The sequence below is a fragment of the Oryx dammah genome, unplaced genomic scaffold, assembly GCF_014754425.2.
Source record: "Oryx dammah isolate SB20612 unplaced genomic scaffold, SCBI_Odam_1.1 HiC_scaffold_25, whole genome shotgun sequence".
Taxonomy (NCBI): domain Eukaryota; kingdom Metazoa; phylum Chordata; class Mammalia; order Artiodactyla; family Bovidae; genus Oryx; species Oryx dammah.
In genome coordinates, this window is record NW_024070209.1 from 59,285,867 (window position 1) to 59,313,614 (window position 27,748).

General features: G+C 37.8%; 1 long non-coding RNA gene across 1 annotated transcript; it reads right to left on the reverse strand.

Annotated features, from left to right (window-relative positions):
* Positions 1-2,191: 2,191 nt before the first annotated feature.
* Positions 2,192-23,902, reverse strand: LOC120851318. The gene is made up of 4 exons (XR_005718282.1): positions 23,805-23,902; positions 6,691-6,782; positions 5,848-5,909; positions 2,192-2,992 (listed from the first exon to the last, which is right to left on the reverse strand). It is a non-coding gene; the product is annotated as an uncharacterized LOC120851318 (long non-coding RNA).
* Positions 23,903-27,748: the final 3,846 nt, after the last annotated feature.

Genomic DNA, 27,748 nt, shown 5'->3' on the forward strand with positions numbered 1-27,748 from the left:
TTTGAGTTCTTGCCAATGAAATATAAGCAGAAATCTGCAGAGCAGGTCTGTTGCAGGGAAAAGCCAATTCTGACTCCACGTTGGAACTGTTTCGATGACTTGCTTTTCTCTGCTTTTGTTATCTTAATCATACATAATGGCCTGCTTCAGAGAATCCTGCCCCTCTGCCTTACTGTTAAAGTGCCTTTGTTCAGAACCCTGTCCACCTGTAGATGGCAGGAAGGAAGAAATTAACACATACTCTGCCTCAGAGCTTGCCATTCTAGGAGATATTTGCAAGATTAATGGCCTTTTTACTTTGTTTCTTCACCTACCCCCTATCTCTGATCTGTGAAAGATCCTAGCATCCAGATGGTCATTTGAGACTTTAGTTTCCCATCTTCTCCATCCAGCCCGGGCTTTCCAAATAAAGTCCTTGCCTAAACACCTCATCTCCTTTTCATTGGCCTGTCTTGTGGCGAGCAGAGCGAGTTTGGACTCCTAACAGGTCTTTGAGAAAGAATTTCCCATTCCTAATTTTTAAAAAAAGGACAAATTCAGCAGACCTGCACCTTAACTCTTTCTTTCTGCCTGAAACATGATCCTGATGCTCTAATAAAGCATCTAGTCTGTGATTTTTTTAAACAACGAAACCACAACAGGGTAGAAGCCAACCATAAAGTTGATAATAAAGTGTAGGACCCTGATGCATCTTTTAGCAGCTCTCCACCCCTAGACTGATTATGCAAGGAAAAATAAATTCCTTTTTCCTTAAGCCACTCTTATATTTCCATTACTTGTAGCCAAACACATTGCTAACTGATACAGTTATTTTTGAATCGGTCCTCTATGGTTTTTAAGACCAGAGATAACCCATAACAGTTCTTGAAAATGAGGACAACTAGTACTATAAAGGCAGAGTACTAGGGTGTAATACATCCCAGGTGCCTCTAGTGCTAAAGAACTTGCCCAGCAATGCAGGAGACATAAGCAATAGGGGTTCAGTCCCTGATTCAGGAAGATCCCCTGGAGAAAGGAATTGCAACCCACTCCAGTATTCTTGGCTCGAGAATCCCATGGACAGAGGAGCCTGGCAGGCAGTCCATGGGGTCGCAAAGAGTTGGACACGACTGGAGCATCTTAGCACATGCAGGATATATACAAGACACACTTTGATCTTTAAAGAAATAGCTTCTTAACAATTGCCACCCAATTGTTTAAGGAATTATGTGAAATGATGCTTAGTTTAAAATGCTTTTGAGAGTCTATTGAGATTTATTGTCATGAATGATCATGGCGCTTCAGTCATCACTTTAGCTCTCAACAAATTTTTCTGTGATGTGCCAAATAATATTTTAGGCATCACAGGCAGTCCAAGTCTCTCATCACAACTATTCAACTCTGTTAGCACAAAAGCAGCCATAGATGATACACCATGGAATAAGTGTGGCTGTGTTCCAATAAAAATTTTAACTTAATGGACACTGAAAATTGATATTCATATTTTCATGTGTTACAAAATACTATTTTTGTTTTGATTTTTTCCGAACACTTAAAAACGTGAAAACCATTCTTAGCCTACAGTACATACAAAAATGTGATGTGAAAATGGCCAGAGTTGGACTGTGGGCTGTAGTTCACCATCCCTTTATCCACTTCAGTTGCTTAAGAGAGAAAAGCATAGAAGCCAATAAAACAACGTTGCCTGCCTCCTAACTAGAATCTTCACTCTTCTGTGCTGACTTGTTAAATGTATCAACAGAGACCTTTGAATATATTTGAAAGATGTGCATTCCAAAAGAATAAAGCTGAATCTCTGTTAAATACCCCCTAAATTCCTCATGCAAATCTGAATTTTCAAACCAATAATAAGCAATCACCATACACCCTCTACAGCAAGACTAATAAAGATGACTGATTGTCTTCAATATTTTGTATACATGTCACCATCTAGTGGTAGAATTATGCTTTCAGTAAAATCATACAATCTACTTTAAAATTTCTAATTCTTGAGTTTGTAGTGTATGTGTGGTATATTCCTAGGTACTTAACTGAAAGCCAGCCCACATAAACACCTTGGAAAATTAATATTACCATGGAAATTATTTGCTCTTCTTAGCATTCTGATTGCAGTTATTGATCACAGGATTTTTGTCTCTGGAGTTTGGGGCTAAAGCCTGGCATTACTATCCAAAAACAGTTATTACAAAATTTATTCTTCTCCCTCACACCCACACTCATTGTCATTTTGTGAAACTTAAGGCCATTCTTAGAAGGCAGGTATGCTGTTGTTTTCTCTCCACTGCACCTAGATCAGTGCTTTGTACATTAACTCAGCAAACTGCTGTTTGGTTCTTAAACTGCTGTCATAAATTGGATTATATCACCTCCCTATTTAGGTCTCTTCAGCATTGGTCTCTTCAGCATTTCCTATTACATTTAGAATAAACTCTATTTGGGCCTTCCCCACCTATCCTGTTTTTAACATCACTGTTTCTACATTCCAGCCACGCTAGTGTGCTTTCTAACAAAAACATCCTGCTCTGGTTCTTGGTGAATGTTTCTTTCTAGGACATGCTTTCTAATTCTGAAATGGCTAACTTCTTATCCTTGAGGTTTCAACCTACACACCATCTAAAAAACTCCCCTGTAATATTATATCACAGCACTATTTCCACTGTAGCTCTTCCTATAATTATTTCTGTTTATTTGTATCAGTATGCATTAGACTGCAAGTAAAATTTTTTTCAGAATAAATGGCTTAAACAAGTAGGGCTTGTTTTCCTCTTGTAACAGACAACAGTAGCTAGGTCAGGGCCGATACAATGGCTCAAGGATATGGACCCAAGCTCTTAGATTCTTTCTAACTTCTGTATATTGGCTTGTAATCTAGTTGTAAGATGGCCACCATAGCACCAACTTTACACCACAGCACCAACTGTCTGGTTTAAAGACAAGAAGAAGGAAAGATGGTGATGTCCTGCCTTGGATTGGATTCCCCCAAAAGCAGGCCCTGAAACAAGGACACAAATGGAGAGAATTCATTTTGGTGTCATCCCAAGAAACACCCAAGAAACACAGGATACTGAAAAGTGAGAAGGAAATTTGGGAAGGGGCTACTAATCAGTAAAGAATTATTAAGCTCTTTACTCCCAAGGGTAACTGGAGCCTGATTCTGCTGGGAAACTACAAACCAGTATAAAACGTCTTAAAATCATTCTACCTGAGGGACAAAGAAGCTAGGTATTTATATCTTCTCCTTCTAGTCACTGATTGATTGTTGTTAGGAGGAAGGGGTATGAGCAGCAAAGCCAGCTTGGCTTTGCTCAGGTAGGCAGAGAACAGCCTCAGACATAGAAATCCAGGTGCTAGTAGTTGGGAGTTTGGCCTCTGTGCATGAAGTGATAAGATCTAGGGAATATGGGCAGAGCACTCTCAGTATCTTATATGCCCCACTTCGCTCTTCTGTCTGCCTTGAGTACAGGGACGGTATCTGGAGAAGCAGCCCCGATTTCAAAATAATAAATCTATAGGCACAAAGCAAAAGCCAAGGCACTGAAAATGACAGAGTAGAAAGAGAAAAGGTCTGGGTCCCTGGTGGCATTGTTGAGCAGCTGAATCAGTGTTAGCAACTACTTGTTACTATATAACACATTTGATGATCCAACAAAAAATTAAACCCTAAGGCCACTATTGGAGTTTTGTGGCACAATGCTGTCATTAAAAACTGTGTGAAGCTAAAAGTTGCTCAGTCATGTCCAACTCTTTGTGACCCCATGGACTGTATAGAATTCTGTAGGCCAGAGTACTGGCCGTTCCCTTCTCCAGCGGATCTTCCCAAAAGCAATGGAGAGCTTCTAAGTGTGGAAGCAAGACAATCAGGTTGTATTTTAAAATACTCTGACTAATCTGTAGAAAATAGATTGGAGATAGGGACAACTGAGGGTTATTAATATTAATCCAGAAAGATGATGATAGTTTGGAGAAAGGTAAAAGGGAAAAAATGGGAGAGCCCATTCTAAGGTTATTTTAGAGTTAGAAAGAAAAAAACAAACAAACACAAGACTGGTTGAGGGACTTCCTGGGTGATCCAGTGGTTAAGAATCCGATTTCCAATGCAGGGCACAAGGGTTCAATCCTTAGTCAGGGAACTAGGGTTCCACATGCCATGGGGCAACTAAGCTTGCACACCACAACTACAAAGCCTACATACCTCAACAAGATCCCGAGTGCCACAACTAAGACCCAACGTAGCCAAAAATAAATAAATACATACTTGGTTGATGGGTATGGGAGAGAAGATAGTATTAGAGCCGTCTCCAAATTTGTAATTTGCACAAGTGGGTAAACGGTGGTGCTGTGCCATTCACCAAGATGGGGATCATTTAAAGGAGAGCCAGAGAGAAGTATAGTGACAGGTACTATGTTTTTTTTAAAGATTTATTTTTTGCTGCACTGGGTCTTTGATGCTAACAGGCTTTCTCTAGCTGGCATGAGCAGAGGCTACTCTTTGTTGCAGGGCACAAGCTTCTCATTGTGGTGGCTTTTCTTGTTGCGAAGTGCGGACTCTAGAACACAGGGCTCAGTAGCTATGGCATATGGGCTTAGTTGCCCCAGGGCATGTGGGATCTTCCCAGACCAGGGACTGAACTCATGTCCCTTGCATTGGCAGGCAGATTCTTAACCACTGAGCCACCAGGGAAGCCCACAGGTACTATTTTAGAAGTGTTCAGCCTGAGGTACCTGAGAGGTAACCAAAAGGAGTTGTTAATTAAGCAGTTGTTTGAATCTAAAGCACAGAAGAACATTCTGGGCTGGAAGTGTTAATATGAAAGCAATTCTTAGTATGCTAGCTCTTTGCCTTATGGGGAAAAGAAAATTGCTGGATATTTAGCATTACAGGTTTCAAGCATGAAATAGGAAAAAACCAGTTCCCTCAACTGTTCTCTTATCAGGAAAGCAAAAACTTTCCAGAAATCCTAACTTTACATTTGGTCTCATTACCCAAAACTCTGTCACATGGCCTCCTTTAAGCCTCAAAGAAAGCTTGAAAATCCAGTATTTCATTTTACAGCCTGCATGATGGAAGAAGGAAAAGCTAGCTGGCTGCGAGTACCAAGTTTACAGTATCTGCTGCAAGTGGTAAATGAAGCCATGGGATAATATAGGGAGAGGGAATACCTAGAAGAGAGAGCCTCAAAGAACTCTTAACATCTAAAATTTGGGTAGAAGAGAGGATGCCCCAAAGACTTGAAAGAATATGGTGGAGAAGGAGGGATTTGGGTACCATTTAAGCCAAAGGAACAGAACTCAAAAAGGATGAAAATTACACTTGTTAAGTGCTGCAAAGTCAACTAAAATGAGATCTATCCAGTATTCATTAGATTTATTAGATTTAGTGCATGGAGGTCATGGGAGGAGGAATTCTAGATGCTGAAGCCTCATTACAGTAGACAGAAGATCATTTATAATAAAACTTTTAAAATAGAAGACGATTTTAAGACTTGGGACTCTAAAGAGAAGGTGGGGTAACTAGATGAGGAAGAAGACTAATATGTATAAACGCTAATGGAAACATGAAAATAACAGGTAAATTTCATGGTACATGCTGTGTGACAGTTTTCAGCACTCCTTTAATTCTCACAGCCACCTTGTGTGGAATGTTCTATTCTCCCTGTTTCCCAAAGAGAATAACAATACACAGGGAGGTTAAGTAACTTGTCCCACAGACAGAAGGTGTTGATCCTAGGACAGAAAAGGCAGAGTGGTGGCTATAAGAAGGTAAGAGGAGATGGAATCAGTATTATTGCATAGAGAGAAAGACTGACCTTTGATGACAGGAAGGAAGAAAGGGATACGGGTACCCACATGTGTACATTTGATGATCAGGAGTCAAGGGAGTTCCCATCAGATGACTTTTGGGTTTTTTCCTGAAATAAAAGGCAAAATTATTTATTTCTATTAATTTTATACTTAAATGTTTTTGGATCAAAGTTGACTCCAGGTAAATGAAACGGCAGAAAGCAAAATGGTGGATTGGGGAGACTACTGTATATGTTTACATGTATCAAATTTTGGCATTGGACTTTGCAAACTATTAAGCATACATACAAAAATCAAAAATAAATACATTTATTTTGGCAGATCATGGTCAAACTCCTGTGTATTTAGTGAAACAAAAATATATATTGCTAAGTTCTAATTGACCTAGTAACCAGCAGATAATTTTATTTTTTAATAAGAGTAGGAAATAAAACATTTAATAAGATGAAATAAGAATTGACTATAATTTGAATAAAATATTATATAATTTGACAAATAAGTTGTAATTACCTTGATTTATTTATACCTTACCTGAAAGAAATTCTATAAAAATATTTAACTTTGATTTTATTTTTTAATACTTATTTATTTGACTATGCTAGGTCTTAGTTGCAGAATTCAGGATCTTTAGTTGTGGTCTGTGGGATCTAGTTCCTTGAACAGTGATCGAAACTGGGCCCCTTGCATTGGTGTACAAAGTCTTAGTCACTGGACCACCAGGGAAGTCCTGATTTTATGTATTGTATCCAATAATCCCCTCCCCAAATTAAAAAGAAACACCATTACCAGTAAATACACTGCTTCTTCTATTCAAATATGATTTTCCTTCCAGCCAATGATACATCTAAGAAATAAGTAATTGAAGAGCTGAAAAAAAAATTTGTTTACCTTTAAATATGGGATGGAGATGAGCCATTTTGGTGTGTTTGAGGCTTTCTTGGCCTACAAGGTCACTCTCTCAAGAGCTATTCATTTCTTGACTGTTGTTGGGAATGAAAGAGACAAATCACTCTGACCAGACCAATCTACATACAAGCATATCTCAATTTTATTGAGCTTCCGAAATAACTGCCTTAGTATTGAAGGTTTGTGGCAACCCTGCATCTAGCAAATCTATCAGCAACATTGTTCCAATGCCACTTCCTCACTTCATGTGTCTGTCACATTGTAGAAATTCTCGAAATATTCCATACTTTTTCAGTGATCTGTGATCACTGATCTTTGATGTTGCTATTTTAATTGTTTTGGGGTGTCACAAACAGCACACATGTAAAGTGGCAGACAACCAATTGTTAAAATAACAAAGGATTTAGAATATTAGGATATTATGTAAATTGAGTTTGTTAAACGCAGCCAGGTTTGAGAGGATTGACTCCAGTTTTGAAAGAAGTTCACCTGTGGATAAAATGCTGTCAAACAGCATTATGTGCCACAGAGAAATTATTCATGAAATGAAGAGTTGATCCATGTGGCAAACTTCACTGCTGTCTTATTTTAAGAAATTGCCACAGCTGCCCCAACCTTGAGCAACCACCAACCTAATAGAGCAGTCAACAGCCATCAAGATCAAGATAAGACTCTCCACCAGAAAAAAAAGAGTACCACTCACTGAATGCTCAGCATTTTTTTCCAACCATAAACTATTATTTTTATCAATGAAATATTTTTAAATTAAGGTATGTACATTTTTAAAGACAAGGCTTTTGCACACTACAGTATGCTGTACACATACCTTTTTTTTAATTTTTGGCTGCACCACCTACCTTGCTGGATTTTATTTCACCAACCAGGGATTGAAACCAGACCTTTGACAGTGAGCATGCAGAGTCCTGAGGATTTCCCTGGTGGCTCAGACGGTAAAGCCTCTGCCTACAATGCTGGAGACTCGGGTTCAGTCCCCGGGTTGGGAAGATCTCCTGGAGAAGGAAATGGCAACCCACTCCAGTACTCTTGCCTGGAAAATCCCATGGACAGAGGAGCCTGGTAGGCTACAGTCCATGGGGTCTGAAAGAGTCGGACACGACTGAGCGACTTCAGACTCAGACTATGTGGAGTCCTAACCACTGGACCACCAGAGAATTCCCTAAACATACCTTTTAGATGCACTATAAGACTGAAAAATCCATGTAACTTATTTAATTATAACATCTGGATTAGGGCTTTCCCGGTGGCTCAGTGGGAAAGACTCTCCCTGCCAATGCAAGAGACACAGCTTTGCCAATCCCTGATCCTGGAGGGTCCCACATGCCACAGAGCAACTAAGTTCATGCACCACAACCGCTGAGCCTGCACTCTAGAGCCTGGGTGCAGCAACTGCTGAAGCCCAGGTGCCCTAGAGCCAAGGCCCCGCAACAAGAGAAGACACTGCAATGAGAAGCCCATGCTCTGCAACCGGATAGTAGCCCCCACTTGCTGCACCTACAGAAAAACCTGCACCGCGACGAAGGTTCAGCACGGCCAGAAATAAATAAATGAATAGAATTATAATATCGGGTTCACTGCAGCAGTCTGAGACCCAACTTAGAGTATCCTCTGAAGGATATGGTATTACCTGACCATAGGCCAGAGCCTGACATTTTAATAAAATATGTATAGCAGGGAAGAAAGATCCTATAAAAGCATGGAGTGATTTAACTAATCAAGCTGGTTTTAGAAAAGGCAGAGGAACCAGAGATCAAATTGCCAACATCTGCTGGATCATGGAAAAAGCAAGAGAGTTCCAGAAAAACATCTATTTCTGCTTTATTGACTATGCCAAAGCCTTTGACTGTGTGGATCACAAGAAACTGGAAAATTCTGAAAGAGATGGGAATACCAGACCACCTAACCTGCCTCTTGAGAAATCTGTATGCAGGTCAGGAAGCAACAGTTAGAACTGGACATGGAAAAACAGACTGGTTCCAAATAGGAAAAGGCATGCGTCAAGGCTGTATATTGTCACCCTGCTTATTTAACTTATATGCAGAGTACATCATGAGAAATGCTGGGCTGGAGGAAGCACAAGCTGGAATCAAGATTGCCAGGAGAAATATCAATAGCCTCAGATACGCAGATGACACCACCCTTATGGCAGAAAGTGAAGAGGAACTAAAAAGCCTCTTGATGAAAGTGAAAGAGGAGAGTGAAAAAGTTGGCTTAAGCTCAACATTCAGAAAACTAAGGTCATGGCATCTGGTCCCATCAGTTCATGGGAACTAGATGGGGAAACAGTGGAAACAGTGTCAGACTTGATTTTGGGGGGCTCCAAAATCACTGCAGATGGTGATTGCAGCCATGAAATTAAAAGACGCTTACTCCTTGGAAGGAAAGTTATGACCAACCTAGATAGCATATTCAAAAGCAGAGACATAATTTTGCCAACAAAAGTCTGTCTAGTCAAGTCTCTGGTTTTTCCAGTGGTCATGTATGGATGTGAGAGTTGGACTGTGAAGAAAGCTGAATGCCAAAGAATTTTTGCTTTTGAACTCTGGTGTTGGAGAAGACTCTTGAGAGTTCCTCGGACTGCAAGGAGATCCAACCAGTCCATTCTAGAGGAGATTGGTCCTGGGTGTTCTTTGGAAGGAATGATGCTAAAGATGAATACTTTGGCTACCTGATGTGAAGAACTGATTCATTGGAAAAGACCCTGCTGCTGGGAAAGACTGAAGGCGGGAGAAGGGGACAACAGAGACGGCGTCACTGACTTCATGGACATGAGTTTCAGTTAGCTCCGGGAGTTGATGGACAGGGAGGCCTGGCGTGCTGCAATTCATGGGGTTGCAAAGAGTCGGACACAACTGAGCAACTGAACTGAACCGAACTGAACTGAACTGAAAGGAAACTTCCCCAAAACCAATCATTAGAATTGTCATTTTGTTACCCATACACCCCTAGGTGAACCCGCAGTTGAAGATCAAGAAAGCGATTCCGTGCTGTGGTCTTCTGGAAGGTGTCCATATAACTCAGTATGTGCACCCTAGTCTGAAACCACTGCTCTGAAATCTCTGCATTGTTGCCTAGCTGAGGCATAAAGACTCCAAACATTCACAGGATTTGATCCTTAATTTATGGTCCTGATGTTACGGAGCAGAAGACTTTCATTCCATCTAAGAATGTTTTGTATAACCACCACTTTGTGACCTTGATCATGTTACTTAATCTTTCCATGCCTCTGTTTAGCTATACAATGAGGATTAATGCTAGTACCTACCTCAGGGTTGGAAGGATTAAATAAATTAATGCAGATGAAATGTGTAGAGTTGTGTTTGACTCACACTAAGCACAGAATTAAATGATCTGTTATTTGAGAGAGAAAAAAAAATGCATCAGAATTTATGTTGTCCGGTGAGTTACTCTCAAATTATTTGCAGTAATTCTTTAACTTGGGTTCTTATGAGAAGAGATCTTAGAGTGCCTTGCTTTTGGCGGGGGATGGGGGGTGTGGAAGGGTGGGGAGAAGAAACATATTCTTTGCCTGTTTCCCAGAGATTCTGATTCTGTTGGCCTGAGTTGGGGCCAAAAATCAACTATTTTATTAAAAACTTGTAATTCTGATGCAGATGGTTCTTGTCTGACCCTATCTATTTGAAACACTACAATAAGGTTTAATCTCACTTATTCATCACACTCCTGCCTATCTTTGAAAGTGGAAGTCTGGTTTCCATTGTGACTGACTCCTCTTTGGCCCAGAACATCCAGGGCTCTTGTACCTCTTCCTCATGTAATATGATTTCAGGTCTGTACAGAATTCTGATTGAGAAATTAAGCCTGTCTAGTGAAGTGAAAGTCACTCAGTTCGTGTCCGACTCTTTGCAACTCCATGGAATACACAGTCTATGGAGAATACACATTCTCCAGGCCAGAATACTGGAGTGGGTAGCCGTTCCCATCTCCAGGAGATCTGGGAATATAAAATTATGTTTCCTTTTGTTTTAAACAATGTACTCCAATTAATTTAGCAATAATATATGGCAACTCTAAACCACACTTAATGAAAATATATCTAGGTCTCTTTCACATTACCTGCTGCCAAATCTCTCCCTGTATTCATGCAATTGGGTTTTTTTTAACCAATTTGCAATATTTTGCATTTCTTATTATAATAACTTTTTTGTTTACACAGAGAAATAAACAAAATATTGACCATTATCCAATACCCAATCAGAGGCACTATCAACATGTAAGCACGTGTCCTTTCATTCTTTAAATAGGATGGATATCTTTTTATTTAAATGGGACTAAAATGTTTAAATAAGTAATTTTTTTATTAACATGTATAGATACATAACAGGCTTCCTGGTGGCTCAGTGGTAAAGAATCATTTGCCAGTGCTAGGGACTTGGGTTTGATCCCTGGGTCGTTAAGATCTCCAGGAGTAGGAAATGGCAAGCCACTCCAGTATTCTTCCCTGGGAAATTCCATGGACAGAGGAACCTGGCAGGCTACAGTACATGGAGTCACAAGAGAGTCAGATATGATAGCGATTAAACAACAATAGATACATAACGCTTTTATTGTCCTTAACATGGCATTTCATTGTATAGATTTCACAATAATTTCATTAAACTGAACCCAGCTGATGAACATTCATTAATAAATTGTCTCCAAGTTTCCCCTCGTAAGCAACACTGTAACAAAGACCCTGACACATATCTCTGTGTACTGTTTCACTTATTCTCTTAGGGTAAATTCTTAGAAATGGAGTTACTGCCTATGACCATCTTCAGATAGAACCTTTGTGTTCTGGATGTTTGTTTTCTATCTCCTTTATTCACTTCCTTTCATCTCTGAAGACTGGAGTGCCCAAGTCTTAACCAATCTTTTCATTTACTTTCTAGGAGATCCCACCCAGTTCCACAGGATAAAACCTGTATCTTCTGCATTGGCAAGCAATTCTCTACCACTGTGCCACCTGGGAAGCAGGATAGAAGCCAAGGATGTGGCTAACTATCTTACACACTGTGCACGATGGCACCCATAACAAAAAACTACCATGTCCAAAATGTCAATAGTGCTGTGGTTGAGAAATCTTGCTCTCACTGCTCTCTACCTTGAATGTTCTTCCTCCAGGTAACCACATGCCAGGCTTCCTTACTTGCTGGTCAAAAAGTCTCCTTATCAGAGAAGCCTTCCCTGACTACCCTCCCTGTGTAAGATAGCAGCCCAACAGTCACCCACTATACCTATGTTATGAATACATTTGATTATCTGTCTTCTCCTCCCTCTATGAGTAATGTAATAAGCTCTATGAGAGTGGACCTTTGTTTTGTTCCTTGGATCTTGAGGATGGAAATCCAGATGGGAATTCAGCCAGAGAAATGGGAGCAAGAAAGAAGCGACATGGTGGAATCAGTCTTTCTGGAAACTGATCCAATTTCTTTATTTTGGGGTTTGCTTATATACCTTTTGTTACACATAGGGATGAATACAGAATCACGCAGGGGTCTTAGGGATATTACATCATCTTCTGGCCATGAGTGAGACCTGCTGACATTCTATGATCCTTTCTTTCTGATAACCAAAAACCTTATTTCTTCCAAGAGTGTTTTTTCTTAAACCAGGCACCACCCTCCAGATAAAGTTGCATTCCCATAGGGTGAGGGTGTAGTGAGTTACAATCAAGAAATGAATTTATTTAACCCAAGGTTAACAGGATTAATCTTAAAGGTTAATACTTATTTCTCCTATATGCTTAAAGGTTAGGACTTTTTTCTCCTATATGTTAGTTATATTCATTATATGGGCAGGGAATATGGAGATTTAGCAACAAACATCAGCCCAACAAATGAAAATCCTTTTACCAATGCTCCCCTTAAGATCTATTTAGTCTTAAGATAGCGATAAAGTTACATTTTTACATAACAAGGACACAGTGATTTATAGCAAAGCACAGTGATCTATTACAAAAGAGAAAATCCATTAACTCAAAAAGTCTAGTATTGCTAACATCTAAAACTACTATATTTCCTTTTCTATATTCCAAATACATTGATTAATATATTCCTAGGTGCCTAAGGATATGGACGCCTAGTGGCAATCATTGACTCAATGAGAAGAAAAAGCCCTATGCTAATTAAGACTCTCAAAATACTCCAAAACTCTCTGTGCTGTTTATGGTTGAGAGGTAGTAAACAATCATGTGCATAGTGGCAGGAGTATGGATAATCCTGTCACACAAGCTAGTCTGTCAGCAGAGAGGTTTGACCTGAGACATCCTTGTCCCACCCAGGGGAGGGAATTAGCAGCAATTATTGGCACAACAAATGAAAAACCCTTCACCAATATAATTCCTAACCAACCCACTATACTAATAATTTCTAACTCCCCAAGAGAATTTGCCTGTAGTATGTCTAAAACATCTCGTGCCTCTCAGGTTGGGAGGCTGTAAACAATCATATGTGGCCGGACAAACCTATACTGGTGGGCTAGATAACCTTCAGAGGAGTTCTTAAGCTGAAACACTCTTGTCACGCCCTAAGCTGAAACACTGTTGTCACGCCCAGGAATTTTTATTGCCTTGGAGCTGCATTAACTCCTTCTCCAAGAGAAATGGTTATGGGGGAGAGCCCCCGTAAAGTCAGAGATGTAGGCGAGAGCATAAAACAGACTCTGGTTTTGGGGTAAATGCTCGGGAACAGGGGGTTTCCTGAGGCTTGATCACGCCTTTACGTATGCCAAGCCTCCTTCCTCATGACCTTTGCCATGGGCGGAGTTCCTCACTCTGGCCCCCAACAGATTACTATGAAACACACAGTTTTAGGGCAAATTGCTAACTGGGAAAAATAAACCTGAAATTCTAAATCAAGCAAGGAACTTTCAGTGTACCAGGGCTATTGCTAAACTTCACTATATCAAATTGCCATTAGAATAACATGAGATAGTTTTCTAGTAATGATGAAAAATGTTTCCTCATTTTAAATTGCAAGCTAATAACATAGTTATATATCACTTCCTTTGGGAAGCGTATCTCCAATAGAATTCATGTAGCTCCCAGAATATTTTGTTCATATTCCTTATTGCACATTATCTTCTTCCATATCTGCCTTCCTCTTTAAAAGTGAGTTTATCAATGACAGAAGTATATCTTATTTAGTCTTTATCTCAGGTGTCTGACACATAGTAGGTAGACATATAATACTATTTTGAAAAATCTCTGTATGCCATTCAATAGGATATTGAAGAAAGTTCATTTAGTAAACTGGTGTCAACACACTGCTATTTATAAATCACATTACTGTTCTCAATATTCACTACCCTGTCTTCCCCTAGGTAAAATAATTAATTTTCCCTGCCCTTTCCAAGTGACTTATGATGTATGCCTATGGGAAATGTTTGCCTCAGGAATCTCACCAATTTGAAACAGTGATCATAATCATCACTTGTCCCTTGCTATACAGTGCCTATAGGTCAATGCATTCACTAAACATGCAACATGACTCTGTAAATGACCTGGAGCTGAAATGTCTTGGAAAGGAGATTGAGATACATGCTTTCTTAGGTATTTTCTTTACAATCTGATTCTAAATTATGAAGTATAAATGTTCTGAAGTCACTGATGTATCTTACCTATTTTCTCTAAAGTCATGGTCTTTGTACATTAGGAAGCAGAGATATCTTTGATAACTTAAATTCAGAATAAGGCAGAACATAAAATTAAAGTGTTCTACCCTTTTATATCTGCAGATGGTGACTGCAGCCATGAAATTAAAAGACGCTTACTCCTTGGAAGAAAAGTTATGACCAACCTAGATAACATATTCAAAAGCAGAGACATTACTTTGCCGACTAAGGTCCGTCTAGTCAAGGCTATGGTTTTTCCTGTGGTCATGTATGGATGTGAGAGTTGGACTGTGAAGAAGGCTGAGCGCAGAAGAATTGATGCTTTTGAACTGTGGTGTTGGAGAAGACTCTTAAGAGTCCCTTGGACTGCAAGGAGATCCAACCAGTCCATTCTGAAGGAGATCAGCCCTGGGATTTCTTTGGAAGGAATGATGCTAAAGCTGAAACTCCAGTACTTTGGCCACCTCATGCAAAGACTTGACTCATTGGAAAAGACTCTGATGCTGGGAGGGATTGGGGGCAGGAGAAGGGGATGACCGAGGATGAGATGGCTGGATGACATCACGGACTCGATGGACTTGAGTCTGAGTGAACTCTGGGAGTTGGTGATGGACAGGGAGGCCTGGCGTGCTGCGATTCATGGGGTCGCAAAGAGTCAGACACGACTGAGTGAGTGAACTGAACTGAACCCTTTTATATCAAGATGTGGTGTCTAACTGTACTTCTGCCTCTCAATCCATTCTACAAGACTAGGTTATTATGTGAGGTACTTCTAGATATTACTGTTTGGTTGATGTCCAAGACAGACTCGTAAGTGTCAAAATTCATCTGTGATTCACGAAACAAAACGAGTTTTATTTCATCTGACTTTGCTAGGAGACACTACCCTGGCACCAGCCACTAAAAGATAAAAATAATGGCTCTTTCAATTTGCCTATGAAACAACTGAAAGTTTAATAAGTATATCTCACTTCTGAACAACATTTTGAGGACCATTTATGACAGGTATTAACATATTTACCACAACCCAAGTTAACAGCAAAGCATGTTCCATGAATTGAACTTTACCAAACCAACATTCGCCCTAGAATTTGCCACATGGTTCCCTCTCCTTTCATCTCTCTCCTCATTCCTGCACCTTTTGTCCTAATTATTCTTTTAGCTTTCATGCTCTCACTCTGTGCCTTCCCCCTACATACACATTTTCCAGTATATTATTTTCCTTGACTGAAGCCTTAAATATTTTCATATGAACATAACCAAAGTTTTCTTGAGCTTCCACAGGTATGAAACTGTTTCTTTTTTCTTCCTTTGATTTTATTGGAAGCTTAAATTCCTTTAAGCTACAGCTTTTAAAAAAAGTCATTAGCAAAAAATGTTTCTCAAATGCTGTCACTTGTCTGTACTTGTGTGGGACTGGGGGGATGAATGGAAGTAAAGGAGGCAAGCACTTTCAGTCAATGAACTCAGCAAGACCATACTTTTGGAGATTTATTTTTCTTTAGTATAAGAAGTCAAGGCAAGTTAAATAGGAAGCAGAACACCAGGAAAGTTATAACAAAATATTCATGTAAGGATCCACATAAAGGCAGAGTTTTTGTCAAGGGTACTTACTGAGTCATCTGATATTTAAATTATCACAAGCAGGGACTTCCCTGGTGATCCAGTGGCTAAGACTCCACACTCCCAATGCAGGAGATCCAGGTTCAATCCCTGGTCAGGGAACTAGATCCCACATGCCGTGACTAAGAATTCATATGCCACAACTAAAGATACTTCATGTTGCAACTAAGACCAGATGCAGCAAATAAATAATTTCCAAAACTGTCAAAAGCAAATTTTCCCACTACAGATGTGCCTGTATGACCAGGGCATAATAGATAGCAAGATAAGAAATAAAGCATAAAACAGCAGTATTTACACAGGAATAGTGAAACAAAGTTATAAAGTAGAAAATCTAGAAACAGAATGTGTATCTAAGATTTTATTATAAGATGGCAGAAGTGATATTCGGACAAATGTTTAGTCATTTGGAGGGAAAAATATTCCCTACTTCACCTTATTTATCAAAAATGCAGAGTTAGGCTATTAATATAAAGGCACTAAAAGAAAATTTAGGGGAATATTATATTATCATAGGTTGTTAGAGGCCTTTTACTCTAGGCATGACATGAAAAGTATAATCTATAATCTGATTTGACTACATCTTAAAATTTTTATATAACTATCATAAATAAAATAGAAAGAAAATGACAAACATAAAAAACCAAGTGGAACTAAAACAGGTTGGCATAAGATAGAAGCATATTTTAAAAAGTTAAAAAATTCAACCTTATTCAATATTATGAAAGGAAAAATTTTAATAATAATTTCTAGCTTGTGCCTAGGTATAGAGAAATCACAAACTGTATTATTGGTTGGAACACAAAATTGGTCAGCTTTTCTGGAGAGAAGCTATACTAAAATATTTAATGTTTAAATATAGTTTGACCTAAGAAAATCATATCTAATAATTTATCTAAGGACAATTAGCAAGCTAAGACTTGGCTACAAGAATGCTCATCAAAGTTTTGTTCAAGTGGAAAAAAAACAGCAACCATCTAAAAGTCCAGTAGTAACGGGGAAATTATGTGTCCATGCAGGGAAATATGATGTAATCACTAAAATAGTTTTAGGGAATTCCCTGGTGATCCCATAGTTAGATCTCTGCACTTACACAGCAGGGACATGGGTGTGATCTCTTGTCAGGGAATTAAGTTCCCGCAAGCCACGTGCACAGCCAAAAATAAAATAAAAAATAGTTTTTAAATGGGCATATAAGCTCTTTTAAAGTTATCAAACAGTATGAACTATATTGTTCTACTTTATTTAAAAAGAAGTGACAGTTGCTCAGTCGTGTCCAACTCTTTGCGACCATATGGACTGTATAGTCCGTGGAATTCTCCAGGATAGAATACTGGAGTGGGTAGCCATTTCCTTCTCCAGGGGATCTTCCCAACCCAGGGATCAAATCCAGGTCTCCCGCACTGCAGGTGGATTCTTTACAAGCTGAGCCACCAGGAAAGCCCAAGAATACTGGAGTGGGTAGCCTATCCCTTCTCCAGGGGAACTTGCTGACCCAGGGATAGAAGTGGGGTCTCCTGCATTGCAGGCAGATTCTTTACCAGGTGAGCTACCAGGGAAGCCTGGTAAAGCCTTTTTATTTGAAAAGACTAGGGAAAAATGGGTGAACAGTTAACTATTATTGAAGGCATTACAGATAACATTTTGCTTATCTGTATTTGGCACATTTTCTACAATGAAGATATCGTTACAGTTTTTAAATAATAGAAGTTCTTATTAATCATAAAGTACACTAATAAAGAACATAGCTTTATTGATGGTCAAGCTGGAATCCTTGTTTCTCATCACCTCTAATCAATATGGCCTTCAGAGATCATTAACTACTGCCTCACTTCCACTACCCAAATCTTACCAGATCTTTTTTCAACAATTCCAATCAATAAACAAACATGTAAGGGTAATGCGCACTTTGGGGGTAAATTTTTACAGTCTTGTGCTTGTAATATGTCAAAGGAAGATCATTTCTAAGTATTAGGAATTCCCCTCTACTATATTCCAACACAGTAGTTTACAACAAATATATTTTATTAAGCTTCTCTGTGTTAATATTATGAAAATCAGGTGAAGACTGTAGGAATTCCATACAACTCTACCATATTACCATCTGTATGATTTGAGGCAAGTTATTTAATTTGTGTCAGGAGGGAGGGGATATATGTACACAAATGGCCAATTCATGATGTCGTACAGCAGAAATGAACACAACATTGTAAAGCAATTATATTCCAACAAATTTTTTTTAATTTGTGTCAGTTTCATCTTTTACAAGAGTTGTTAGAAATTAAATGAGATAGTACATGTAAAAAACTTAGCATGATAATTAGCAAATACAAGTGCTCAATAAATGGCACATATTATGTTAGAAAACATATATATAATGAATGTATATAAATATACATCATGATTATATAGAAGATTGCACTGGATAGCATTTTTTTCACCTTCTGGGTAGCGTTTCGATATGTGGACTTCCTCTGATTTTGGTCAGTGGGATACTGATATGATCCCATAGGTGTGTGGAAAGACTGGTACTTCAGATATCATGTAGGCCAGGATTTTTCATAGTTTTTAAAGAATTGCAAGTCATAGTAAATTTATAACAAGACCTAGAACCAGGATGATCATATAATTTATATTCCTAAATGAGGATGTTTTTAGATTTAAAGGGGTACAGTTGAAAATTACCCTGGGTTAACAGGCATAAACTAGGAATTTCCCAGAGAAACTAGGAAATGTGGTTAACCTCCCACACATCTTACACACATACACAACACACACACAAACATACGTACAGACTTTTCTCTTATGTATGATGGGGTTAAATCCCAGTAAACCCACAGTAAGTCAAAAATACCGTAAGTCAAATAGGCATTTATTGTACCTACTCTAGTGAACATCAAAGCCCAGTCTACCTTACATGTGCTCAGAATACTAACATTAGCCTATAGCAAAGAGGAACTAAAAAGCCTCTTGATGGAAGTGAAAGAGGAGAGTGAAAAAGTTGGCTTAAAGCTCAACATTCAGAAAATTAAGATCATGGCATCTGGTCCTATCACTTCATGGGAAATAGATGGGGCAACAGTGGAAACAGTGTCAGACTTTATTTTGGGGGGCTCCAAAATCACTGCAGATGGTAACGCAGCCATGAAATTAAAAGATGCTTATTCCTTGGAAGGAAAGTTATGACCAACCTAGATAGCATATTCAAAAGCAGAGACATTACTTTGCCAACAAAGGTCCATCTAGTGAAGGCTATGGTTTTTCCTGTGGTCATGTATAGATGTGAGTTGGACTGTGAAGAAAGATGAGCATTGAAGAATTGATGCTTTTGAACTGTGGTGTTAGAGAAGACTCTTGAGAGTCCCTTGGACTGCAAGGAGATCCAACCAGTCCATCCTAAAGGAGATCAGTCCTGGGTGTTCATTGGAAGGACTGATGCTGAAGCTGAAACTCTAATACTTTGTCCACCTCATGCCAAGAGTTGACTCATTGGAAAAGACCCTGATGCTGGGAGGGACTGGGGGCAGGAAGAGAAGGGGACAACAGAGGATGAGATGGCTGGATGGCATCACCAACTCGATGGACATGAGTTTGAGTGAACTCCAGGAGTTGGTGATGAACAAGGAGGCATAGCATGCTGTGATTCATGGGGTCGCAAAGAGTTGGATACGACTGAGTGACTGAACTGAACTGGGCAAAATCATCTAACACAAGTCTATTTCATAATAAAATGTTGAATACCTCATGTAGTTTACTGAATGCTGTGCTCAATGTGTAAAACAGAATGATTGTGTGGGTACAGGATGATTGTCAATTGATTGTTTACCTCATGGTCATGTGGCTTACTGGAAGCTGCAGCTGCCTGCTACCGCCCGGAACCATGAAGGAAAACTGTAGCATAAATCACTAGCCCAAGAAAAGATGAAGATTAAAAATTCAAAGTCTGGTTGCTATTGAATGCATATCATTTTTGCACTGTCATAAATTTGAAAAATCATAAATGTAGCCATTGTAAGTTGGGGACCATCTATATGTATAATCTATATATAACTGCAACATGTTTCATGAGAAAATATTTACCCTTACTATATACAATGTAGCCTATATTTCTACTTTATTTTAAAAATTAGTCATTTAAATGACATCAAAAGTACAAGAACAACAAATCAGCAAGTGAGGCTGGCTTCTTCAAATTTAAAACTTTTGCACTGCAAGAGAAACAATCAACAAAACGAAAAGGCAACCTACAGAATGGGAGAAAATATTTACAAACCCTATATTGGATAAGGGATTAGTACCCAAAACATATAAAGAACTCATCAACTAGATAACAAAAACTAAACATTTGATTAAAAAATGGGAAGAAGAACTAAATATATTTTTTTCCAAAGAAGGCACGCAAACAGTCAACAGATAAATGAAGAGATGCTCAACATCCCAAATCACCAGGGAAATGCACATCAAAACTGCAATGAGATAACATTTCAGATTTCTTAGAATAGCTATTGTCAAGAAGACAAGAGGGCTTCCCCTCTGGCTTACTGGTAAAGAACTGGCCCACCAATATAGAAGACGGGTGCAATCCCTGGTCCTCAGATCCCACATGCCATAATAGAGCAACTAAGCCCATTTGCCACAACTACTGAGCCTGTGCTCAAGAGCACATGGTCAGCAGCAAGAGAAGCCACTGAAGTGAGAAACCCCCGCTCTGCACCAGACAGTAGTTCCTGGTCTCCACAACTAGAGAGAAAAAAAGCCCATGTAGCAAGGAAGAACCAGCACAGCCATAAATAAATGAAAGTATTTATTAAAAAGTAAGCTCCCAGAAATGAATGGGGTGTTTTAAAAAGAGAGAGAGAGAAGAGGCAACAAGTGTTGGTGAGGATGTGGAGAAAAGGGAAACTTTGTATACTGCTGGTGGGAATGTAAATGGGTTCAGCCATTATGGAAAACAGTATGGACTTCCTTAAAGAATTAAAAATAGATCTACCTATGATCCAGCAATTCCACTTTTGGGTATAAACCCAAACGAAACGAAAATAGGATGTCAAGGAGATATAAGCACTCTCATGTTTTCAAAGTCTCATTCATACACATGTACACACACGTATTTAAGTTATTAAAAAATCAGTCATTTAAAAAATACTAAATTGATTTATCAACCTTCTACAAACTAATTTTGAAAACACCAACAAAGCAACACTCTTGGGACTTCCCTGGCAGTCCAGTGAGTCTGCACTCCCAATGTAGCGGGCTCAGGTTTGATCCCTGGTCAGGGAAATAGGACCTGTAAGCCACAACTAAAGGTCTGGAATGCCACAACCAAGATCCTGCATGCTGCAACTAAGACCTGGCATAGCCAAGTAAAAGAACATAAATAAATAAATAAATAAAAGTTTTAAAAGTCAGTTTGTTAAAAAAAAAAAAAACCTCTCACTTTGCAGATAATTAAACTGTCAGTTTCCTTGTTTTTCAAAAATTTCTGTAAAATATTGCAATAGTTAACACAATACCCATTTATCAACTATTCTGCTCTTTTAAATCCTTTATCCATATTTATTTTTTTGATGAAACAAAACATCAAACTCCCTGTACTGAACAACCTTTTTACACCCTTATTCTCCCAAGTAATCATAATCTCTTATCTAAATTTGGTATCTTCCCAGAACTACACGTCTTTATATTACTAATACATAACATTATACGAATTAAAAAATACAACTTGGCGTATTTTTCAAACTTTAAGTAGGTGGTATGCGTGCATGCTAAGTCACTTCAGTCGTATTTGACTCTGTGTGCCCCTATGGACTGTAGCCCGCCGGGCTCCTCTGTCCATGGGATTTTCCACGCAAGAACACTGGAGTGGGTTGCCATGCCCTCCTCCAGGGGATCTTCCTGACCTGGGGATCTTTTATTTCTTCTGCTTTGGCAGGTGGGTTCTTACCACAAGTGCCGCCTAGGAAGCCCACATAGATTGTATACTATTTTGCAAATTGAGATTTTTCACTCAAGTTTTTTTGAAATTTATCTTAGTCCATTCATTGTTAACTATGCATGGTATCCCAGTATATGACTATATTACAATTTGTCCATTCTTCTATTGGACACCTAGTTAATTTCCAGTTTTTGGTGTTAGAAATAATAGTGCAATAAACATTCTCATACAACTCCCTGGATATGTGTGCAAAACAATCTCAGAAATATACACCCTCCACAACTTTTCTAGATATTGCTAAATTGTTCTCCACTGCGAATGTGCTAATTATACTCACAGCAACAAGCATGAGATTTCCTGTTTTTTCACATCCTCACCAAACTTGGTCTTTTAAGACCTTTAATCTTTGTGTGAAATGCTGTCTCATTGTTCTAAATTGTACTTTCAAGATTACTACTGAGATTGAGCAACAGAGCATTCTTAAAAGACCTAATGCTATTACTTTCAGACAGAATTCTCTAACATCAAAGCATCATTTTCACACCTTATTTGTAATCCTCTTTGATGCTTACACATCCCTGTCTTCCTCTACTGGAGTCCACTGTGCGTTCCTAACAGTGGTGGAAAGAACACATGGACCCAGGCCAGGATTTGCATCCTAACTGCTCTATCATTCCTTCATTCTGTCACCATGGGCAACTGAAAACCTGACCTGTTTAGATTCCTTTCATCTGTAAAACAGGGATGATGGCATCTGACAAGGTTCTTGGACAGGATTAAATGTTATAGCAGCTTATGATTAGTGATCATCAGATCCCCAACAACTCCCACCCTTGTTATACAGAAGGATAGCCAATGAGGGAGAGAAGAACCACTCTCTGCCTCAGTATTCCCTTGTGTGTACTGTAGACACATCACACCACTCTGTGCTTTGGGGCATTCACTCCTGCTGTTACCTCTGTCTCTCTTGCCCTTTCTGCCTTCTCCACAAAGCTGACTCCTTGGTTCTAGAAGGCTACTCAAAAGTGTCCCTTGCCTTCCCCATCACCCCCAGTCAATTCTGGATTAGGTCCCTGCTTTCATACCTTATCACAACTTGTACCCACTCCTTTCATAACACTGAGCACTTTATTTTTTTTGTATCTTTGATGGCAGGGAGGCCTGGCGTGCTGCAATTCATGGGGTCGCAAAGAGTCAGACACGACTGAGCAACTGAACTGAACTGAACTGAGGGCCCTAGGTATTTTACTCATCATTGCAACTTTAGCAACTAACAGGACCCAGTACACAAAAATCAGACTCAGCATTTGTAGAATTAAAAAACATTTACTCACTAAACATTTTCCTGAACTTCACCTCCTCAGAAGTACCAGGGGCTCACAATGCTGCCATGGTGGCCTGGCTACAGCCATAAGACCACCAACCCACTTTTGGGTTATAGAGAATGACAGCAACTTGCATTCTGTTAGACAAGTTTAGAAGATACTGGGACACTGTGAAATTGCTTTCTAATGTGTGCCCACTATTAGTCAACAGATTAGAAAGATCCTTGAGTGAAGTCGCTCAGTCGTGTCCGACTCTTTACAACCCCATGGACTGTAGCCCACCAGGCTCCTCTGTCCATGAGGATTCTCCATGCAAGAATAGTGGAGTGGGTTGCCATTTCCTTCTTCCTGACCCAGGGATCAAACCTGGGTCTCCCGCATTGCAGGCAGACGCTTTTACCCTCTGAGCCACTAGGGGTAGCCCTAGCAGGCTAAAGATCAGTCTGAAAGATCCCTATCAGACTGAAATAATAGCAAAGAATCTTATGAAAGGTGAAATTGCACTATTTAAAAAAAATTTTATCTTTGTAGCTGAGTCAGATGGAAAAAAACTAAATGAAAGGAAGGTAATCTGCACTTACCTTCTGTCCTTGAAAATTCTCAAAACATTCCAGGCAACAAAACACCTTTTCAAAAAAAAGAGAAACAGTAATTCTCATAAATGCTTGTGAAGAAAAAAAAAAAAACAGTATTTCTGCAAGGCAGGAATGATATCTAAAAATTAATAAATTAAAATATATCCCTTTTTATTCCCTAAATAAACTAAAAATACATAACTATATAGTATCAAGTTAGGATACAATCATGAAATTGTCCTTATAATTACCAAGTCTTTGATTCATTTTAAGAAATTTTTGGTGTTAGTTTTTATTTGATACAACTGTCACTTAGCTAAGTAAATGTAGCCCTACAGAGATTTAAGAGACTGTTCCAATGTCCTCCCTATTAAACTGAGAGTCAGTAGCTGTATTAAAAAGGTTGAGAATTTATCTTTCAGTTTTGCTGAACTACCCTATAAATTACTTTGAAAATTTTCTAACACTGAGGTTTTGTATGTTTAATTTCTCTATCAAGTAAGTCATAAATTTATTTATTGGAATTCCATAATTACTTAGCTTAGTAATATTATTTTTCACTCAGCTTCAATCCGCAGAACATGCTAATTATAATCTGGCCGAGATTTTGAACTCACTGTTGAAAGAACTGCTCATTGTATTTTTCACTTCACTTTAATGATCAAACAACAAACATGTTTATATATATGTAATTTTGATAATTTTTGTTTTATATTTCATATTTCTTCATTTATATAATCTTTCACTATCTTTCATAGTTTCCTTATTTTTTGTATTTGTATAATTTAATCATTTAAATTATTGAACTAATCAGCTTTAATAACTCAAACTGGTTTCTTATAAAGCCAAAAAAAACTGACATGTTAGAATATTTTATTAAAGTTGAATCTTTTAAAAAATTTTATTTCCCAAAGTCTCCAATTTCCTAATTTCATTTCTTTCTTTCTTGGTGGCACTGTGCAGTTTGTGGGATTTCAGTTCCCCTATCAGGGACTGAAAGCACAGAGTCCTAACCACTGGACAACCAGGGAATTCCCCACAATTTCTAAATTTCTAAATATATGAGGTTTGATTCAATTTCTAAACTGCTTTTTCAGCTCTTGTACTACAGGTTACCTGTGGAAGTCCAAATATTCTTCCAATTTTTTAATTATTTTGATTATTCAATTATTATTTTTTATTTCAATTCCCTACCTTTCAGCCATATAATTTCTTTGATCTTTTGATTTGATATAGAAAAATCAAACTATCTATGGTGATTTACATTTTTAAATCACATCATCCAGAGATAGTTGCATACAGTAAATTAGTGTTAGTTTAAAATTAGGCAGTTTTGTTTGCTGAAATGCTACTGTCATGAAAAAAATTATTTTAAAATATTTTAAAAATGGAGAATGGGAGAAAAAAAACTAGAATAAAATATCCAGAAAATTTTCTAAGCTTTTGGTTACAAGTCCAGACTTTCTTTCTAACCAGTCTGTACTAAATCCAATTTGAATTTTATGTAAGATTTCTTATTGAACTTATTTTTAATATACTACCAATAAAGTTTGATCTGTTATTTCAGATGTTTCTATCATGTCCATAAAATCATTAAAAACTACTAACAGCTTTAAAACTTAATAAATATTAGTGATTTTTTCTATTTGTTTTAATTATTACAATTCACTTATAAAACATCTGAAATGTCATCAATGACAAAATTTTACCACTTTGATATATACTTTCTTAAGTTTTCACATTTCAGTAGATGTATGTTTTGCAAAAACCAGAACCATTATCTAGATCATACATAATAGTATGTTCTGTTTTTTGCAAGTCTTTAAAAATATTTTATACCTGAAAATGTTGTTGCCAAGTTTTTAATTATAGAATTAAAATCAGTTGATGGTTGTAAGTATGTTTAAATATATTTTACATATTAACATAAATGTAAATACACACAATTTTTCTTGATTTTTAAAACTCTTCAGTTATGGTTTCTAATCGTTTATTGTACATACAGAATGCATGCACAGAAACATGCTATATCTTAACTGTTACTATATTTTCAATTGTTTAATTAATATAAAAATGTACATATTAAATCTTCATTTTGATGAGTTAAGTTGTATTAGTACCCATGTAGTCACTATTATTTTACATTAATTGTTTTCTCATGAATTTTATAAAAATGCAATTGGAGGTATTTACTCCTTTGTGTCTGACTTCTTTCATCTACATAATGCTTTTGAGATGTACCCTTTTGTTGCATACATAACTAGTATTTTTTTCTTTTATTGCTGAATAATAACATGATATTGTTTTTATTTTAAAAAGTACCCTACTGATAACTCCAAGTTTTAAAACTCACAACCTGTAACAATTGCCATTTAGATGGAATATGTGGTTACCCACTCGTGTTCTTGCCTGGAGAATTCCAGGGACACAGGAGCCTGGTGAGCTGCCATCTATGGGGTCACACAGAATCAGACAGACTGAAATGACTTAGCAGCAGTAGCAGCAGCAGCACTTTTAAACTATTTTAAATTGTATCTACATTTAGGTAAACCACAATAAGCAATATATAGTAACAATGTAGATTGTTAAAATAATAGTCATTTTTCATTCTAGAAATACAGCTAATTGCTTTATTATTGTACCAATTCTTCCACAGTATCAAAAGATATTCTGGACTGTTCCTATTTTGTATGGTATCCCAAAATCAGGTTTCAGTTCATCATTAGTACTCTCTCCCTTTTCTCCTCCAGCAGATTCAAGTTTATATTTTAAAAGAGAGTTATGAAACTTTTCCCACTTTGCTGTCTTAATATCCTGGGTGTTTGTTTTTAATATTTTGTTATAAGGTATCCAGTGTATACATATGAAAAATTACAAGAAAAATAAAACCAGAGTAAAAACTTTATTTAGGAGTAGCAGCAACTATTATACATAATAAATGATAAGGATAAATAGATCCTTCTAAAGGGCAGGCTTCCTGTTATGAAATGAACTGCCAGAAATGCTGCAAATGTTTCTCAGATGTCACTATCACAGGAGACCCATTTATCAGTGATCATCATGGTATCTTAGAATAATTAGCTTGAACTAATGCACTTATAGAATTTATGTAATTTTTCACATTGCAGCAAGTCAAGTCATACTTCAGCCCATATCTATATCCATTAAAGTTACAAACACACAAACCCACTGATACAACTATTTCACTTCTGGAAATTTATCATTTGTATATAGTCACACATGTATAAGCTTCTTTAGAGTAGTAGCAAGAAATTAGCACTTATTTCTGGACTGAACATTGTTCTCAATTCTTTATATGTATAAACTCATTTAATCCTCATAACCTTATGAGGTAGGTATTATTCCCATCTTATAGATGGGTAGGTATAACGTTATGGGTTAAGTATTACGTGTAGGTAATTTATGGGTGGGTGTTATTCCCATTTTATAGACTATATGGTAAAGTTATTGATGGTATATTCTTCTAATGGAATATAACACAGCCCTAAAAAATGAAGAGGAAGCTCTTTAATACTGATATGGGACAACAGGCAAGATTGTCACCTCACTAGGTGAAAAAGCCCAGTGTATGTAAGGTATTATTTGTGTAAAAACTACATCAAATTAGAGACCTGGAATTATATACAAAATTTAGGGGACATAGGCATTTGCCTAGAAGGAGGGTTACTAACTTTCATTACATTTTCCTCCAAACTGATTACAATTCTCCAGGCTGAGGAATACATATAAATTGTATATATACTAGGATTACATCTATAAAAATATGAATAGGAAAATATTAAATATATGCAGTGGAATAATAGCATCTTACACTAAAATTCCAGATGGGCCAATTATTAAAATGATTACAAAGGTGGAATCTAAAAAGCAAAACAGGGACTTCCCTGGTCATGCAGTCATTAAGAATCCACCCTGAAATGCAAGGGACA